General features: G+C 37.4%; 1 pseudogene; it reads right to left on the bottom strand.

Moving 5' to 3' along the window:
- Positions 1–368: 368 nt before the first annotated feature.
- LOC139609319 (voltage-gated potassium channel KCNC1-like) overlaps positions 369–20,744 on the bottom strand; it is a 50,551-nt pseudogene continuing 30,175 nt past the window's right edge.

Here is a 20,744-nt window from a genome sequence, read left to right as displayed (position 1 = left end):
ATTATAGATTGCCATTATGTGACAAGTATTTATTTTAGAAGCGCAAAATGGTTTAGTGCAGCGGTCTCTGGCTAAAAAAGAAACTTGAAAGTTGGATCTTCTTGTAAATGCTGCCATCTAAATACACAATGTCCTTAAACTTGCAGATACAAATTTAACGTGTCATCCTTCAGTTTCTTGGAAGACTTTTGATTTTCATTTTGTCCTCACTTCAAATCAGATTATATCAATCACTTTATTGTGGTATCATGTTCCTGACAGGCTGATGAATCGTGCTAACTGTGACAGTCAGTACAGGATAGTATCAGTCAGTATGCACATGAGCACACATTTCATTAGTTATAAATCTTAAACAAACTGACACACCATTGATGTCACTTTTAATTTATTTTGAGTTCAATTCCATGATTTTAAGCAATTTTAATGTTTCTGAAAAAGCATCTCATGACTGTTAATCAGTTATTCATTCAAGCTGCTATGGAGATTGGTTCACATTAGATCGCATTGACATTCATACATTTTAAGTCTCAATAGTAGAAATATGTTCAATTATGACACTTTATTGATATGTTTCTATTTTTTTTCTTCAAAATATAAAAAGATAGATCATGAACATTCCATTGAAATATACTTTATACAGTTCTTGATGAGTTGTTCTTTGTGTTCCAACATTTCAAAAATAAAATCCGGCATAAATCACAACCAGATGCTCCAGTGACCACCTCTTCTCCCCATTCACTCTCCTACTAAGACCGCAGTACAATGGACTAGTACCTAAGTCTGTTTTATACAATTTGATGGCATGTAAAATGAACATACAACTTTTATCTTTGGAATGCTTACGTAAATGCATGATGTTAGTCTGTAATATAAGATGTATGTACGTTAGTATGACTTTTGTGGTGTGTATCACATTATTTCTAATTAAAATAATATATTTGTTAGAAAAATCTATTCAGCATGATAACATTTCCTCTAAAACAACTCTGGTCTTATCACTTTGTAAAATAAAATATTTTTAGATTAGTGTGATTGCTAAGTCACTCTATGGAAAGCCATAAAGCCACTACACATGTGGTTGCAATCATCTGGACTGATGACAGAACATCTGTGTCTCAGGGAGCATACAGTAAGTGTCGATCAGTGGCATTCGTGGTGCAGATTGCATACAGTGTCCTCAATTAAACAAACAGAAAACATATTAAACAGAAACAGGCACATAAAGAAAATACATAGGATATCATTAAGTATGTGTCATCCAGGGACCACATAACACCTTCCAAACACCTGGAGAGGACATGTTTGTCAATACACATAGTAGCTGTTAGGTTAAGAGTGGTACCTACTTACCATGTAAAGCATTTTTGTTCTTTTGGTTATGTGAGTATTACACAGGAAATCTCTAACATGTTATAACAGATTGCAAAGTTTAGAAAGTAAAACAGACTTAGCACTCTCAACATTGTAACTCATTCTGTTCAACATGACTAAATCAAATGGCAGTATTATGCAATAGAAAAGGAAAGACATCTTTTTCAGCCTGGCATTGGCAGAGCAGTCACAATGTAGAGAATGAAGAAATGTCAAAAATTAACAGTGATAAAGAAAGTAAAAAAAAAAAAAAAGACAGTACATGGCCATAAAAACACAAACAGCTGGGTGAAGCACAAAGTTTTTGCAAGTGTGCACACCATTGCTAGAAGTTTACCTCTGAAATATTCATAAGCATCTTTGTGACCATCAAAGCCATAGTTGCTTAATGCCTTCCAAAATGGGAACTGAAATCGGGAGTTTTAAAAAGATAAGGGACCAAAACAAAATCCCATGGAACATTTTTGCAAATAGACAAAAGTAAGTTCTAGACCCTGTAAAACCAACGTAGACTCGACAGAATTCGAATAGTCTCTGTAGTCTACATCACACCATTGAGTCTCATATACTGGTGAGCCTCCAACTGCAATGTACCAAGAATGGATGGAGGACCATTCAGCTGCCTGAGCTGAGCCCTGAACCAGCAGGGCCTGAAACTCACTTGGAATTCCAAACCAAGGATGAGGTGCTTGGAGAGCACTCAACAATGAGATGTTTTTTTGTTTTGTTTTTTTTAGCAAGACTTATTCACATCACTCTCCCCTCGGTGGACACTGGTGTCTCTCAGCTTTTCTTTCTTGCAACACTTAAAGTACTTCACTGACATCATTTTGGAAGCTCTGGGTCTCTTTGATTGGTGCTCACATGAATGAGTAGTGTGCTATAATGAGCTGCCAACTAGCCAGCTGGATGACGGTAACTCCATGGGTAATGACGGATGCAAAGACCTGACCATCTAAAAAAAACGAAGACGAGCTACCTTACACACTCATGCTGACACTGTGAGTGTGAGTAGTTTTCAGTTGCCTCTGGGAGGAAGACGTTTCTGCTCTACGACACGGCACAGTGTTCATAGTTATCAGGACTGGATTCATGACAAACAATGATAGGAGGCTAAGGGGATATGTCAAGACTCTGTTCCCCCTCGAGAGATTATCAAGTCATAATGCATGCGTTTTTTTACACATCACTGTGAGGTGTTCACATTATCGTTGTCTATATACTAGAATTTATTATGTTAGAAAGAAATAGCAAAACACCTACATCCACACACACCATCAACACACCTGAGTCCTTTAAACCACACACAAACTTTGGAATGGCAGTTGGTTCCATGCAAACCTGAAATCTCTCTTGACTGTTCACCAATACAACTATAGTATCTCTCATAGTCTGTTATTGGTCTTTATTGGATAACCTGCACTTGTACTCCCATTTTTCTACTTAGGACTGGTGGAACAGAACCGCCCATCCCAGCCAAATCCTGCCATGGGACATCCAAGGCCTTTACGAATCTCTTTACCACTGAGGCGTTGAAGATTCTCTTGAGGTTCTCCGTTTGCCCTGCTACAATCACATGACAACTCTTGTATTATTGCCAAAGAAAAAAAGCAAACTATGAGTACTAATCAAGCAGTCAAAGTTGTGGTATGGAGAGCTGTTGTTTTTCGAACTGCTGCTGTTGCTGCTGCTGCTACGGTAGGTTGTGCAAATGATTCAAGGAAGGAAAAAAACAACTTTGTGAATTGTTACGTTCTTTTGCACAAATGCTATAGTTTGAATGACCGCTGTTGATAGAATGGTTAGAAAATATACTGCTCAATGCGTTACAAAGTAAAACTATCGAAAACACTGGAATGAGGAATGTAGGGCAGTAGTAGCAGAGAGATTTCATCAAACAAAACATAGTTCAGGGTGTACTTTGCAAACATACATGTTTCAATATTCACATTTTTTTACTTTTCAAAACAAAATATAGCTCTTCTCTTTCATTATAATCTTTTTTAAAACATTAATTGCATATAACATTTTTTTAATTCATTTTATATATCCTTTTTTTGTATCTCTAGCACCCTTGTCTTCAACTAAGGGCTTGCAGAAAAGACAGTCATGCAAAGTAGTCATGCTGGTAAACAAAGTTACAAAAATGCATTATCTTTTTTTTTTTTCATTTGTTTATCTCAGCGTCCGTTCTTTGTCATCCCCATGTCTTTACAGGCAAGAGTCTGTCATTGCTCACGGTCTTTCAAAAAAACATTTTTCCACTGCGTGTGGGGGGAAAACACCTTTCCCCACCCCTCATGACAAAATATTCGCTTCCCATCTTTTTCCAGGATTTCGACTCCATTTCATGATGCCAAATTTTCTATTCACATTTGCATCTGATATTTTTTTTCTCTTTCTTCCACTCTGGACCTTTTCTTCCCAGAAACCTTCTCCGAAGCCATGGATAGTTGATTTGTTTATCAAAATATAGATTTGATCTCTTTGTACACTTCCACACTTGCTCTACTCTTGGTCCATTTCTTCTCATTTTCCCCTTTGCCTAAGGGCTCCGATGATGGGCCATCCTTATTTTGACATCGACTTGCCAGTGAAGCAGTCGTTGGCAGCAAGAGGGACAAGAGAGAGATGGGGCAGTATGCATCTGGGAATTCTTGTGCCTAATTGGCAGTGTCGGCCTTTGTGTTAGGGGGAACATTTATCTGATTGGTCCCTTTCAGAATGATAGCACATAATTTCCAGCTAATGAACAGTTGTATGTGACGAAAAAGTGCCTAGTGATGTCCTTTTCATTGTAATTTAGGCCAGCCAATATCTTCTGATATTGAAGAAAGACTGACAGTTGTCCCTAGGATTGTTGTCTCCTTGAGTCAGTCTTTTTGCTCCTAGAGACTGAGCACTGCGTCAGTCAGACATGGAAAAAATACTTGTAACATTTAAATGTGCATATAGGAATGTGATGCTAGTGGCAGTTAAAGGACGAAGTTCTTTTAGAGGAATGACTTTGTACCAAACGGAGACAATGGCCAGTATGAGGGCGAGTACAAACCTCATCCTAAATGGAATATTTCTCCTAATCTACAATACATTACAGAAGGTCATTCAGCAAGTGCATGCTACAGGACCTTTGGTATCCCTCATGGATTTTCGGGCTAGCCCATGTCAGTACATGAGAGATAAAGATAAGTCTTTTTCCACCACTTTCTTATGGTGAATGTTTTAGGCGAGTCAAAATGTACAGTATATGACTTGTTTGAGCTGATGCTACATGTGCTTTGTGTTTAGTTGTTGGTTTTGATTACCTCAGTACTTGTGAGGTGGGCAGTGTTTCAGTCTGATAGAAGTGAATGGAAGACATAGGTTCAGTGGCAAACATGCTATACAAGTGCTAAACTTGGATGATGGACTGTAGTATGGGTGCTTGATTTCATGTGCACTGTTTGTATTTAGTGCATCTCTTTTTTTTTTTTTGGAATGTCAAATGTTAATGAGTAAGACCAATCCTTTGTCTCTCATGTACTTTCTATATTTTTTTCTTCATTGTAAAGGAACCCAAGAGGAAAATGACATCTAAAAGATCCCTTGTATGCATAAATTCCTCTCTCTTCGAACTGTTGATGGATTAAGTCAAGTTATTTCCCGGCCAACAAATGCTACAATATGTTAGCAGAGATGCTACATTGTTCATTCAGTCCTCTGTGAAGACAAGTGTTTTTGTTTTGTTTTTTTTTTTCTTTGATTTTTCGGAAATGTGAAGTTGCGCAGTTGTTCAGCACTGTAGATGGTACTGAGTTGGTCATCATACAAGATGGCGAGTATAGTGTTGTCAGAGAGATGTCATCTGGAATGTGTAATCAGGAGTCCTTTTCTCTCCCAAAGTGTGTCAGTGCAATGCTCAGTCAGTTTGCCGAAAAAAGAGGGGAAAAAAAAAAAAAAAAAGGGGTCAGTCAGACAAGTTGTCAAAAGTATGGTCGGAGTTCCAAGAGGCTGCTTTGGTAACAACGTGAGGAGCAGACCATATGATTTTTTAATTCATGATTAACCTCTGGTCTCTCTCTTGTCACCCCAAAGATCTCCTTTAAACTGTCCATCCGTGTCACACCTGTCGCTTACGTGGCTCCCGCCGCAAATTTGTGTTTACTGGTTACTGACTCCTCATTAGAGAGAAGGCGAATGCTAGAAACTTAACACTGTAAAGACAAGAACAGAAAGCCATTAATATTAAGTTCACAGAGAACAGACATTTAAAAAATCATGTTCAGTGAAATAGAAATGTAACTAAACTTGTAACATTACGGGTAAGCACATGTACGCAGATTGGTTTATAGAAGTGCTTGACTAATATAAAGCAATCTTGGTCGCAAATTGATGATTTTTCTTGTTCTCATATTTGAAATTTGCCAATTACATGGATTTCCATAACACAGATTAGTAGTGTTGCTGACATTATGTACAATAGGGAAGTAATCAGGGATTACCATTACCTGTAAACTGCTGGTTAACTGTGCATGTCAGAATGAAGTGCACAAATTTAAACTGTAATGACAACTCTAGTACAGCTACAAAATCTCCAACATACAGACACAACGTTGGCACATAAGAAATGGTGACATTAAAACTGACTGACAATATTAGAAAAAGAAACAACAGACTGAATGAAACAAGCTGCCAGCCAACTGACCGGCACCAAGCTCTCCACTCTCAACAAATATGGCCATCATCTTTACAGGAGTCAATTATGTACACAGCATTTCAAAGTGAACAAAGTAAGGTGATAGGATTCATAGGAGGTTATTCACTAATATGTGTGTCTTTGTATGTATGTGTGTGTGTGTGCGTGCGCATATATGTATGTGTATGTGAACATTTTCATTTGAATGATGTGTACACCTCATGGAAAAACACATTTTTGACAGATGGACACATTCAAACATACTCAATGCTATTCATGGAAGTTTTTACATGACAAAAAAAAAAAAAAAAAAGAGATTATTGCACTTTGTGAAGCAAACTTGGCTGACACCATTTCAGGAAGCTTAACCCCCAACTTAAGCTATAGATCATGCAAACACAGGTGCTAAATCAAGAAAATGTTTGGCAACAACAGTAGGTGGAGTGTTAAGTCTTTGCCTACAGTTATGGCAAACAGTTCTTGAATCACATGTGCTGGCATCATGCATTATTTGCTGGGAGATTAAACACTTCTGTTCTGGTCTCACCAGCACACATCAACCCACAGTACAAACGTCATCTCTTATAGCAGCCACATAGGCTCTTCCCGTCTGCTCTTCGTTTCACCCTCTTCTTCTGTCAATTTCCACTGTATAGTTGTAGTTTTCTCCAGAAAAAAAGCCACACACAGTTCATATTTTTTTAAAGGCCAGTTGTACAGTAAATGTGAGGGATTTAGTCAAAATTTACCACCACGGATGCTCACCCATTGTCCATAGACTTTGTAACTGTATTATATAGTATAATAATTTCATTATGTAAGCAGGACCGTCTCCTGGTGCCAGATGCATAAATCTGTGTAATTTCCCAAATATGTCTGCACAATATCAGGAATAAGTTAAAGGAGTCTTAGTGCCAGATTTATAGATTCCTGTATATCCTTTCCTCTGTGTTAAGTTTTCACAAAATAGTGCACATGTACACAAGTCTAAAGACACCATCCATTACCATATACTAGCACACCACTGTTTGTTTGGATATAAACCAGACTTTTCTGTCTTTCTTTTTATTTGTTCTGGCACCGGTGCCGCCCTGAAACCGTGCCAAAGCAGCCTTTGTGTTGTTACACACAGCACTGGTACTATAAATCATAACAGCTTATGCACTGATGCAGGTCAAAGTTACATTATTTCTGCCAAATTACCTTGTGCACAGAATTCTTATTCCCAAATTACCATATGATAGAGCTAAAAATATGTATAACACCGACAGAATAAGCTCTGTCTTGTAAAAAGGACGTTAACAACACCTATAAATGTTCTATAAGGTACTCTGAGACCTATGGTGTCCTTAAAGACCAACGCTCCAAATAAATGTCTGTTTGGCATCTTTGATGTCTTTGTTACATTGCTATTTTACACTCATAAGCTGGTCTTGAGGTACCGTTATTCTACCAGCAAATGTATATAAATTCCATTTTTTTTGTGGAGGGTGGCACATGCATTCTCATAGTGTGCACATGATTAACACATCTGGTCCCTTGTACCATTTAAAGGAATACTTCAGCTTCTTAGCAAACTTTGAGCAGTGCATTTTGCTATATGAGGACAGATGTTTTACCTCAGAGTGCCCAGCATTACATCAGGTTATGTAACACTCATTTAGTGGCTACAAAAAGCTAGTTTAACCATCTGCTTAATAAAACAACATATTATGCACTATAGTATTAGACACACAGCACAGTACAGTACATTTCATATTCCTATGCTTAGTAAATCCAAATACCATAGTAGAAACGGTGTCTGTTATGACTGCTAGTATATTACCATCCACTCCCTTACAGGGTACGTTAGCAACAACCACTGCAATATTTACATTTAACGTGCATTTATATTCGGAAGAGTAAAGCGTATTTACCCAAAGCAGGACCTGTTCTTGTCCAAGTAAACAACAATCAAGAATGAATTTTCTTGTAAGTTTTCATTATAGCTGAATTAATAACAGTATGCCTTAAAAATAACCATATCATGTGTACATGTGTATATATATATATATATATATATAGAGCAATATTACAAATAAACAAACATACTTGGTTTTTGAAATACAGACATGTATGTATACATAAACAGAATACCAGGTTCTGTCACATGTGTAGTTAGATTGTTTGGCCACTTCAGTGAGAAACCTGCAGGATAAAAACGTGCACCTTGCTGATGACAAATGACTGAACTCTGTTAGAATCAGCTGTTATGAAACCTCCTGCCCACACTTACAAAACATACATTGATATATTAATTTCATATGACTTTAATGTATTCACATGTGTAGATACAGATATGTACATATTCAATAATAACCACTCATCTATTAAGCATTGCTTCGAAGGTTTAGCTAGTTAAATCTAGCTAGTTTGCATGAACTCCTAAACTGACATCAGAGCCTAAAGGGGCCTCATAGAGGCACTTACAACATCTGCCTGTTTTGTTTACTTAAGCAATGTTTACTTCAGAATCTCCTGGGGTGATTTGCATTGGCCACAGCTATGAGATATGACTCAACAGAACCACACTTATGACATTCTGCACATCCATTTGCATACATTACAAAGCAAATATGAGGAAATACAGTACTTCTATAATCATACATGTTTAAATTCAATTGGTGATGTGTAAGATTATGTTATTCCTCTTTCCCACTGTCAGTCAATTGAAGCACTAAAGAAAAACATTACACTGCAGATATATAGGACGGATGGACATTTTCATTGACTGTAACAGAAAACGTACGCTCCAAATAAAGTGGCATCATTCAGAATATCTGCAAACTGTAACATCCACACTGTGGAGTCATTCTAAGATTATTTAGTATGTATGTGCACATTAAAGGTTGAACTGTTTTTTTGTGCACTGTGAGAAGTGATGCTAGCAAAAATTACCGACCAAAATTCAGGTTTCCTGATGTGGACTACAATTAGATTTGAGGATTAAATCTAGACCAATTAATCTTTCCTCATTACATGCTCACAAAAGGTATTTCTGCAGGTTGACACAATTTAAAAATGTACTATCCCAGAGTTTCCCTATCTTTTAACTGTACAAGTTCAGGTGGACATAATACATTAAGGAGCTGCTGTCACTAGAGGAACAAAGTTCTGCATGCTGCTTCACTAAATTATTGTAATTTTCTGACATCATAATGGTGAAATGTACAATATTGCGTAGAAGCACAACTATTTGTAACTTTGTTCTGAAAACATGTGCGATGGCCTTCAAAAACCCGTATCAGATGAAGCCAGGCAAGCATTACTTCTTGCAGTGACTGTAAAGTTGGATCTATCCTGAATGAGACGCTACAACTTTTACAAACCTCTCAAACTGCAGTCGACAACAGAGTCAAGCAAAAATTCAAAAGTCAGCTTTCATCTTCAATCATCATACTGCATATCTTAGTCCTGAAAGTTTAGGGGTCTGGAAGCACATTGATTTTTAGATAAAGTGGCAATCAGGACCATAGATTATGACAGTAAGAATACCAGGACCTGACTCTCTGGAAATACTCTCTTTTTACACCTGCAAATAATCGTTGATTCTAAAGCACTTACAGTTTTTCCTCATGATTTCAGTCTTATTACATTTCTGTCTGTGAAAGAACTTTTTTGACAAATGTTATTTCAGACAATCAGTGGTGCAGAAAAGTCATTCCTAACAATGAAATACACATTACCAGTACAAGTGAAGAAAATTATCAAACTAAAACAATCAAAAATGGCAGCCACAACATCAAAAACTCTAAAGTACCAGTTAGATCACATTGGCTTGAAATGAAACAAGACAAATGGCTCATGTCATCATAATACTTTTGGACACTTAGATCTGGAACAGCTAAATCAAAGATAATATATAGACTGTCTACTGTGCATTTTTAGGATTAAAAATATATCTGCATATTTACACATGTATGTGCACAGCATGTTTTCCAGCATTAAAGTAATATTGCATGTTTATTGCATATGTGAATGTCATTATTTTTTAAATCTTTTTTTGCTCAACTTTTGACATAAGATCTACTGTGAGGGTGGCAATTTGAGGAGGGCCCTCGGTTACAAAATTAAAAGGTATAAATTGGCTAAAAGAGATTGACAATGATAAATTATTGAGGGAAAAGTCATGCTGTAAGCCCTGTCATATTGTTTTTAGATAGATTTACCAACAACTTGAATTAAGTCATTTTAATTTGTACATTTTTCTTTAAAAAAAAATACTGATTTAGATTATTTAGATTATGATCATTTAAACAAAAAATAATAATAATTATTATGTAAAAATATATTTTAAACACAAGTTGAAAGTAAAAACGAAGTAAAATACATGTTTAGAAAAGCTGAACATTCTTTGTTAGAGACGTGTTTAATGGGGTGGTCTCGTATTCAGTTTCATATTTTTTAATATGGTCTGTATCTTTTGCCAACATGCAAGCTTTAAAGGTTAGTAAATTAACTATGACTGTTAGTAAAGTGCTTGTACTTGTTTTAAGTATATAATAAATAATGTAGTCTTCCATATTTTACTTCACAGATTGTATTTAATTTATTGTTGTAACTTTTAAGTAGTTTTCTAAACACATTGCATTTAGATCTCTTTGAAAAATTGTGGGCCTGCAAGTCTATTATTTCATTTACATGACTGTCCTCATTAGCATTTCTTCAAAGGTCCACTCAGTCATTTACTATCATCAAATAGAAAATGTGAACTGAGGATCTGCTAAATTCTGCTCCTGTTAGGGAAACAAATCACAGTCCGACTCGTTATGTCTTCAGCTGCCCTTATAATGTTAACAACCAAGGATGTCACTTTCAAATGCTAAAAAAAACACACTACATCAGGTACTGGCCATCTACCTTCATGAATACAGAATCAACTTGGTTGATGAGGTCTATGTGCTACCGTGAAGCTCCAAGATGATAAAATCCGGTCATTTAGTGTTGCTAACAACCAGCATTGCATAGTAGCAAACTCTCTTGTCAGAAACCTACAACATGTAAACAAACAAAAAAACAAGCATGGATGGTGTAAAAAAAATACCTGCTTACTTTTCGTTGGTTGACTGAAAAGATTTTGAATGCTTACGTTTCTGGGCATAAAATATTATTTTGTCAAACCCACAGCGGTTGGTGTGCTCAGTTAGCGAAGGCCAGCAGGATTTAACGAGCTGGCACTAGCTCAGCTACCTCCATCGATCACATAAAGGCATGTAATGAAACTTTTTTTTTTTTTTGTATGATTGTTACGATGCATTTAATATCATGATAATGAATATATAGAAATATAATAGATAACATGCTTGTAACTGACAAATAAAATGACTGAACAGACCTTTAACTGTACACTGTGAGGAAACAATTACTTATGTAGGATCCTAACAATAATGTAATAAAATAAAAGTGCAATTTTTAAATATTACGTTAGGCTGCACAGCTGAGATGGCTCTTATGGTACAATATTGTTATTCTTTTTAATTTAAGCTAAGGTTTTTCCTTTCTTTTTTCAACTTTTGACAATGTGTTCAATGATATCAGAATAAATGTCAAAATTAGGTGTTAACAGTGAGGCCTACAGAGGCCAAGTCTGTTTTTTTTTTTTTAGAGAATTACCAAAATGATATCTACACTGTATATACATTAATATTCACAAAAGACAGAAAGTAGAAACCTATTCAACATCAATCTAATCTATAAATGTTTTTTTTTTCTTTGGCTAAATGAACTGAAGCATCTTGTTTCATGGTCATTTCTCTGGACAGTGTTGTGAGCTCAGTTTTGTTTGGTCCAGAACACACAAAAATGGATTTCCATCTACACACTTAATTTTAAAATGTAACAGTGCATGTTTTGATGTTTTTTTTTGTTTTTTTTTAACCTCTGACACTATTTTATTTACTAACAACTTCAATATTATTTTTTATATTTCTCCTAATAACTTAAAATAAGTGTAACCTTTAAAACTAAAATTTGTATTTGACCCCATCAGCTAACCTGATGCATGCATCATAAACCATTGGATTCACAAGACAAGAGGTCGTTCTTTCTACATTCAAGTTCATTTTATGTTATTGCTATTGCTTTTGCACGGTGTACGATCCAAATGGAGGCTACAATGCGATCAGTCCATGGCTAATCCAATGCATCTCTTATCATCCAATCATAACCATCCTTTCTGCTACAAAATCGAGGGGATGGGGGAACGACAGCGGCGCAGTGGTCCTGGGGCCTCATAGGTTTCAAAGGGAGGACTAGTAATAGGAGCAAGCCGCAGTGATGACCCAGCCATTCCCGATATGTTATTGAGACTGCGAGATTTCTCGTAGCCCGTTGCTTTAAGAACATAATTTTAACCATCGATCGATACATTCGATTATAAGATGTATTATTGTTTTGATATCATAGGCAAAAAAAAAAAAAAAAAAAAAAAGAAATCATAGTTGAAATGTTTGGGGATGTTAAGACAAATTTTCCATATTCAGGTAGTTTGATATGAAGGTTACACAGTATTGAAACATGAACGTGAGATTTAAGATGTCATAAGAAGAAATCAAAATGAGAAGATGCACAAAAGGAAAGAGTATAATTAAGGATAAGAAATTGAAAATGTTATCAAATTATAAAGACATATAAAGGACAGACGAGGACAGACACAGACAAGACAGACAAGACAAGACAAAACAAGAAAATGTGAGTTATGATATGTCTTTTTTTTTTTTCAAAACAGAAAAGCAAAAGATTCTTAGATATTGAGAGATGTAACACCTATATTAGGCCCATTGAATAAAGCACCTGACATTATTATATATTATATAAAGCGTAATGTGCAATGTTCAGGTGTTTTAGACAACTATTTGGCCAAAACTATACAGTTTAACACACAGTAGCAAATACTCAGATATCACTGATACAGTGTAAGAGTTGGCCACATGAAGTTTTAGGTGAAAAAGCCTAGAGACATACCAGGAGTGAAGTTCTGTAGAATAATTAATTGCCTTACATCACATGTCGTAAATAGCCTGTTTAATATTTGCTTTTTGTTCCTGTAAACTTCAAATGGCCAACACAAAAATGTCCTCCCTACAACAGTCAAAAACACTTCCTGTCCCCCCGGTAATCGCATCCTGTAGTGGAGATCAGTTCACATTTTGTTTGCAGTGGGAAATGACACATGGTAAGGAGGGGAAATTTACTGACCAAGACCAGTTGTGCAAACCACTTTGAAACTGTATGCATGGTATTTGCACTGCTTCAGGGACCTTTACAGTAACCAATTAATCTAAGAAATAACAGATTGGCCGATGTGTCCTTTCCCACTGTATTCTAGGTATGTAACACAGCATGCAGACATCAAATTCCCCCTGTAGTGTTGGAAGCAGCCACAGAGAAGGTAGTGCTGTGCTGACGGAGTGTTGTTGCATCAGGTGAAGTGAAAAACACCATTGGTAGGTAGCAGTTTACTGCCCTAACAATGGCTACCTGACCTATAATGGGTGGAGCTTAACAGTTTTATTAGGAATTTGTTATATCAGCTCAAATTTGCTCTGTAATGCCCACAGAGTTTGTGATTACATTGTAGTTACAGTGTATAGTTGTGTTAAACTCCAACCATCACAAGGCCACAGTCAGACAACAAAGAACACCCAATGGTGCAGTATGACACCCTTTGTGCCTTCCTGCTGGAGTGGAAATATACAGCAATATTGTGGTGCACAGTGGCCCAACCCCACCACTCTAGTTTACGCGTCATTTGAGCCAACCGTAAATAAAAGTCCTTTTTTTATTCTGACTATCTCAGGCACATTTGTCAGATGGCAACTTGGTAAAATATTGATGATGCGTTTTCACTGGGTTTCTGAGGCTGCGTGTCACACAAAGATTTCTGAGAAGCTGTCCGGCCAATCTGTGGTGCTGCTTCATTCTCAAGTTCAATTCCAAAAGTATTTTGTTCATACCACCGAGATGTACCGAGACAAACTGTCAGGCTGCATCAAATGGCAGCCGCATTCGTGATGTTTGCTGAATCGGAGCTGACGGGCAACAACAGGAGGGATGAGTACAACAACCCAACCTGTTTTTTTTTTTTTTTTTTTTTTGCAGACAAAAAAATCTCTTAAAGGAAGAGGTGGCTATCATAAATTTACCGACATCTTACAACTTTGACTTATCTAAACTGACTTTTATTGAATGTGCATTTGGTATAAACCAAAATAATTATGTGTAATTTAACATTGTTCCATTCCATCATTTTAGATCTTAAAAGCTTTAATGAAATAAAAAGCTTCAGTTTTGTTAATGTAGTTCCTGCCATTAAACAACTAGACAATTTTCAGAGAATAAAAAATATCAATATAAATTGAAGGCCAACTAATTTACTGTGTAGTCATATTTACATGTACAATGTACTGTCCCAGTCAGCTGATTTGGTGCTACAAGTTAAGGTTAAACATTAGGCAACTGCTTTACTCGTGTGCTACCTTTGATCAACAGTGACGAATGCCCTAAAAGATTTGAAGGATGCATTGTGAGAGTTCACAAAAATAAGGTGGAGAGGCCCGTATATGAAGTTACAACAAAAGGTTTTGATTCTACGGAGAAATTCCTTTGGATCTATTCTTGGTGCTTAGCGAAAATCAGCATGCACCATGCAGAGTAGAGAGAGAGAGAGAGAGAAGGAAAGGAAAAATACAGCATAACACACTGTTCATGTGATAAAAGAAAACAGAGAACACTAAGTTTTGTCTTCAACTAAACTAAGACTTAAAGGTGGTCATGTTTGCAGTATTCACTTGTAGTGTTAATGTTGGCTCTGTTCCTGTGAAAAAAATGTCCTTTATTTGTCCTCTTCATGTCTGGAATTAGAGGGTTCGAAACACTTGTGAAGTGGGACATGAATGAAATAAGAGGAAAAAAATGAGTTCCCATCTTATGATTAGATGAAGGTGAAACTGATGAAGAATAATGTAGACCAGACAGTAACGTGGTTCTGATGGTGTTTCAGATATAAACGGTGTAAATGACTGGTTTGGCTGCCTGCTTTGCAACCAAAAGCTGATTGGTACGTTAGTTTGCTTTTCCTGATGTTTAAAGGCATTGATTGGTGAAATTCAACACAAGGAAAGTTTTCAGAAATGACAATAAAGATGCTTATACTGTAAAAGTAATCATATCTCAGCCACTGCAGTCTGTCACGGTCTGCTAGCTACCTCCTCTCTGTGCTAACTACTATATTTACAACAATATCAACAGGGGTTTTGTGCTTTGGGATTGTCTATCAGGGGAAACAATGAGTCTGGCTGTCACTGTATTCAGTGATGACATAATTCCTGTCCAAAGTCACACTTAATTTACACTACGGAGGGAGTACGTACCTACCTACAGTCAGACTTTAGTTACACTTGCACTGCAGTGGCGGCCTGGGGATGGGATGGAGAATGAGTGTTAATCACAGAAGGGGGAGGTTATGGAGAGGGAAGACACAGAGGAACAGAGAGAGGAAGACTGCAAATATTCTGACCAGACTGTTTACCAAGGAAATAATTACGTAACGTTCAACAGATTGAACCAAAATAATAGATTTGATCATTCTTGTATGTACTGTATGCATGGAGAAGGCAGAGAACTATTTGACCTCTATCTTCTTCACATAGGCCGTACAGTTTCATGAGTGTGTGCTTGCTATGGATACACAGGAATTGCTGACTCTTCATATGCTATTTTTGGCTCAGCTACATACTGTATCATTCTTACATGGGATCAATTGCCTGTTAAGGATATGGTTGATCTCCTGTTACCCATAATTAGATGTATCGATCTCTTCATTACTGAAGCCACATGTCCATACAGTACATACTTTTGGGGAAACTTAATGACATGCAACTGTATCCTGCTTCCTCTTGTTACCTGTATGTGGGTCATACAGACCTATATGCGTCAGCTGTTATCATTAAAGCTAGATTCCATTTAATATTTTATATGTATATATGTGTAATAGATTTACATAAATATGTATCCTATGTGCATACATACATACTGTACATATATACATAGCATGTATTATTCTTATTATAAGGTAAAAATCTGGCTCAGACCAAAGAATATCTGCAGAGTGTTGAGATGAGGCAACACAGTAAGAAACACAGAGGTATTGCTTCACACGTTACAACATGCATGACAATGTTGAACAGGTTTTCCAAATGACTTGAGACTAAAGGAGAACAATGACAATACAGGAGGACACTGACAAGTGTAACCACATAAACCACATTTTCACACAAAGTACTTTATAAAAGGAGAGCTTTAGGAGTTAAATTTGGAGTTGGCATATTGTACTTGGTTGTAGCCATTTGTACTGAGCCACTGACCGTAATGTAGAAATTTGTTTACAACAGAAATTGGTAGTGATGAATAATTTTGCTTGAGCACAGGCATAAACAACAGATGCCTTGTGGATATTATAAAACCTCTGGTCTCAGAAAATAATTCCACCAACAATCTATCCTGATTAATATCATCATTATAAATAAGATAAATAAGGGTGGGATGAAATGTTGATGAAGAGCGACCTGTGCGCCCTGCTAAACATAACAGCTTATTTATGAATGAATTTTAATGTTTAATATATAATATTTGTTGAACCCCATTAAATGTAGAAATTATCCCTGTTTAAAAGTATTGAAAAATAAAAGGTATGATCTTTATTCTTGGGTCAAATATACATAAAAAATTTTTTTGGTAATGAATGATGAGCTTTTTTGTCAAAATAAGTCCTTCAGAATGTCCTAAACCAGCGAGATTTGTGCCACTTTTATGTTAATTAATTTCACTGTTTTGTTGGCAATTTCTTTTATCGTTCCAATTCACAGAAGAAAGGTAGGTAGGTGATGGCACAACTCAACAGAAAACACAGGAAGAACACAGAGAGGTCAAAACACCAAACAACAAAACACACTTGTACAAAACTCAAAGACTCTAACAGAAAAAAAACCCAGATCATATGCAACAGCAAAAAATAATAATTAAAAAACAAATATAACTGAATCCTCTGCACATAATACACCACAAAATACTTAATGAAAGATGTACACACCACTTAAGAAACAAAGGACATAAATAAGCACAAGAAAGACCCAAGAAATACAAAGAAGAAAACAATTGTACACGTACAGTGAGGAACTGAAGGCAGAGAGAGGGGAGAGGGGGAGAGACAGAGGAGGAAAGACAGAACCCAACGAGACTGAGATCCTTGAAGAAGGTCTGGAGGAGTGATTGGGAGTGGACAATCAAAGGGGTGATTGACCGTTTGACCTTAGTGAGCCATGCATATTGCATTGGGTGCAGAGGAAGTCAAATGGCCAACAATCAAAGAGAAGAAACAGAGAAGCTAATAAAAGAAGTTGGCAAAGACGTCTTATGCATGTATCTACGAAATAAATCACAACTGAAGCACACAAGGATGAGATTTACAGAGCATGAGAATCCCTCTTTAAAGACAAGAAGGAGAACGTTTATCATCAGAAGAGCACAGGGACGTTAACTAACAGAAATTAAGCATTTTTCTTTTGTTTTTCATTTTTGCTAATTTGTAGATATTCAGTAATGTTAGCCATCTATTTTTTTTTTTACAGATGCACTGGGTGAGAGGAGGGCAGCACCATGGACAGGCCATTTGTCTATTATAGGGTTGTCTACACATAGCTCCTTATAAAACACTAGAGAATCACGTTCCGGGGATGGCAAAAAAAACATAACTATTTTGTTTTTTGGGGGTTTTCTTTGCTGTTTATTGTAGCCACCAAGTACAATCTCTTTCCCCAGTGCACAAGGCTCAACATATTAATATAGACTGGCAAAGAAGCAAGGGCCGTTATAGATCCACAACCTGAATGTATGAATTACAGTGTACAGCTTTCCTGTAAGACACCAAACCCGGAAGCGCTTTCCTAGTGACTCCAGCACTTATCTTCTTTAATGGACTCCTGAGCTACTTTAAAGAGGGATTTTTGTAGCATTTAAATTGCAGTTTATACATAAGAACCACTGAAACTGAAGCAATGTCAGCGACCGTTAAGTGAAGGGCTTGGACAGCTCAAGGCTTGCTTACCTTAGACAGCATGTAGCCACTTTTCAATCAAATCTGTCACAGTGTTTGTCTGTCTGGTCGGTAAGTGCGTAAGTGTTTCAGTCACAGAGTGCAGCTTTTGATATCTATCCAGGTCTCCACAGTGCAAAGACAAAAGGTCCTGAACTTTGGACTACACTAGGCACTGAAAGCACAGTTACATGGTCTAGGGAATAGTATTTCAGATCCATTACACGCTCACAGCACAACATTTTGCACATCAGCATTGCGATAACTGATTTAAAAAGTCAAGAGGCTTTGTTTACAAAGAACATTGAGTGATACTAGTTTAAAAATTGTTTGCTTGTTTCCAGCGTGGCATGTCTCAAGAGGTACTATCCCTTGACCTCGATGGCTCCCCTGACCCCAATGACCTTGGGCCTTGGAAAAATGACTGTCATACAACACTGCAATCAGCATCACAACTGTGTGAAGCCATAAAGGCTGGCCAAATGATTTTCAATAAAATAAGGTATATGTACATGTAAGTATGCACATCTTTGCACCTGAAATGTATTACAGCAGAATATGTGCCATTGAAGGTGCTATTCAGTTCATCCCTGAAGAGTTTTTTACTCTTTATCCTGTGCACGAGTACATGTACATAGTATCTATACTGTATCAATGCAGGTAGAGTGTAGAGTGGCAAAAGAGTTTCTGGGCTGCAGTGTATGCTTTTGTTTACCAAGGTGGAGGTACACGGGGGAGGGAGCGACACGAATAAACACAGTAGAAGGGAAAAACAAAATTAAGCCACACACGACAACACAAACACAACACTCAGACGGCATTGAGAGGACAGAGACACAGTGTATAACATGTAAGAATGAAAAAGCCCACATACACACGCGTGATATGACACAACCTGAAGAGAGAGACAACAACAACACAGAGGCACATCAGACAACAACGTGACCCACTGTTCCCGCTCAATCTTCTTCAGTGTATGTTTTATTAGTTATTGACACAGGACACGACAACTGGGTTATTTTCACTTCAGCTGCTGGGTGTATTTGCATATGTGGACGTCCACATGGACGCGCTCTTGCACTTATGACTCTATGCAAGTTTTAAGCTCTCACACAGACACAAACACACAGGTATACACATATTTGTGCGCATTGCAATCCCATTTTCTTTCCAAAAAGTTTTTTTTTTATTGTTTGTTTTTTACATCTTGAACAATATTTATTGAGATTGTTGCTGAGTTCACAGAATTATAATAAAGCAAATTTGTATGCAGGTAGGATATGCTGATGTTAGGAGTCAGATAAAATACCTCACCAATCAGATGATGAGCCTGAAAATGCCATTTGCCACCCAAACCTTAATATTCAGATTGAAGCTCTCTCTAACCTTAGCTCGGCTGTTTGCATCAATCTTTTCATGTGAGATTTAAAATCGACGGCACACTTTCAGGCACAGAGAAGACTCTTCACAGGTGACACATCAAACTCCATTGAACATGTAGACACAACACTGTGGAAATGGTGGTGTGTATCTGTCATTTGAAGTCATGCACAGTGTGTGCAGCTGTGTCTGTGTTAAAGTGGGTGCTGTGCTGGTGTAGTGTAATTTGTGCAACTGCAAAACATGCTATGTCATGGAGAGCCAGATCAGAATTTCTGGATGTTTTCAATCAAAAGTTGACTAGGCTACGGGCTCCTTCATTTTAAACTTTTGTTAGTGTTACCTCTGGTCTATGGTTTGATCCAGGAGGAGGTGGAGTTTGCATTGAGGTCCTGCTGTAACAGAGACCCTTCCATCTTATACCAATCCTCAGTCAGAGGGGAGTCTGGGCTGGGTGCCAGGGCTGCTGCCTCTAGTTTGTTGTCAACAGGGGTTGTTGAAAGTTTGGAGGGAGTGTGAGGGAGTGTTTTAGTGCAGGTTGGCGACAGTGGTGGTGGGTGGATAGCAGTAGTAAATGAAGCAAGGTGTCAGGTTTTCATGGGCACGAAGATAATGCACATGGGATTTTTTTTTTTTTTTAAGAAGGGGAGGGGCGAGGTTATGATGTTGCACATAAGGAAAAGAAGGGCAGAAATGGGGGCGTGGGTTAAAAGATAGGGCAGAGGGGAGAGGGAGTCAGGAGGGAAAATGTGGGGCGGGGGGTGGGGCGGGGTGAGGGTCATCACAGGGGAGGGAGGGCAGGGCAGCAGGCCAAAATAAAAAAGGAACGATGTGAGGCAGGAGAGAGAGAGAGAAAGAGAGAGAGAGAGAGAGAAACAGAGAGGGAGAAACAGAAGTGACGAGAAATAAATTAATGCATGGTCAACTGTCTGAGTCCAGAAGACAGAGAAAGACAGAGATCGTTCATGAGCATGAATGAATGTGATATTATGGGACGCACAACAGACTTCACAGACACCATGAAAAAATGGAAGACATGACTGAGGGAGTGAGAAGAGAAAGAAAAGGCAGAGAAGTAGAGGGACAGGAAATCTTGTCTGACAGAGAAAATAAAATATGATACCAAGCAGTGATGGAAACACAGACAACATGAATGTGAAGAGGTGGAAACAAAGAGAGCAGAGCAGA

This window comes from Trachinotus anak, unplaced genomic scaffold, assembly GCF_046630095.1.
Source record: "Trachinotus anak isolate AG129_WGS33_773 ecotype Australia unplaced genomic scaffold, CSIRO_AGI_Tana_v1 ptg000025l, whole genome shotgun sequence".
Taxonomy (NCBI): Eukaryota; Metazoa; Chordata; class Actinopteri; order Carangiformes; family Carangidae; genus Trachinotus; species Trachinotus anak.
This window is presented reverse-complemented; position numbering and strand designations above follow the sequence as displayed.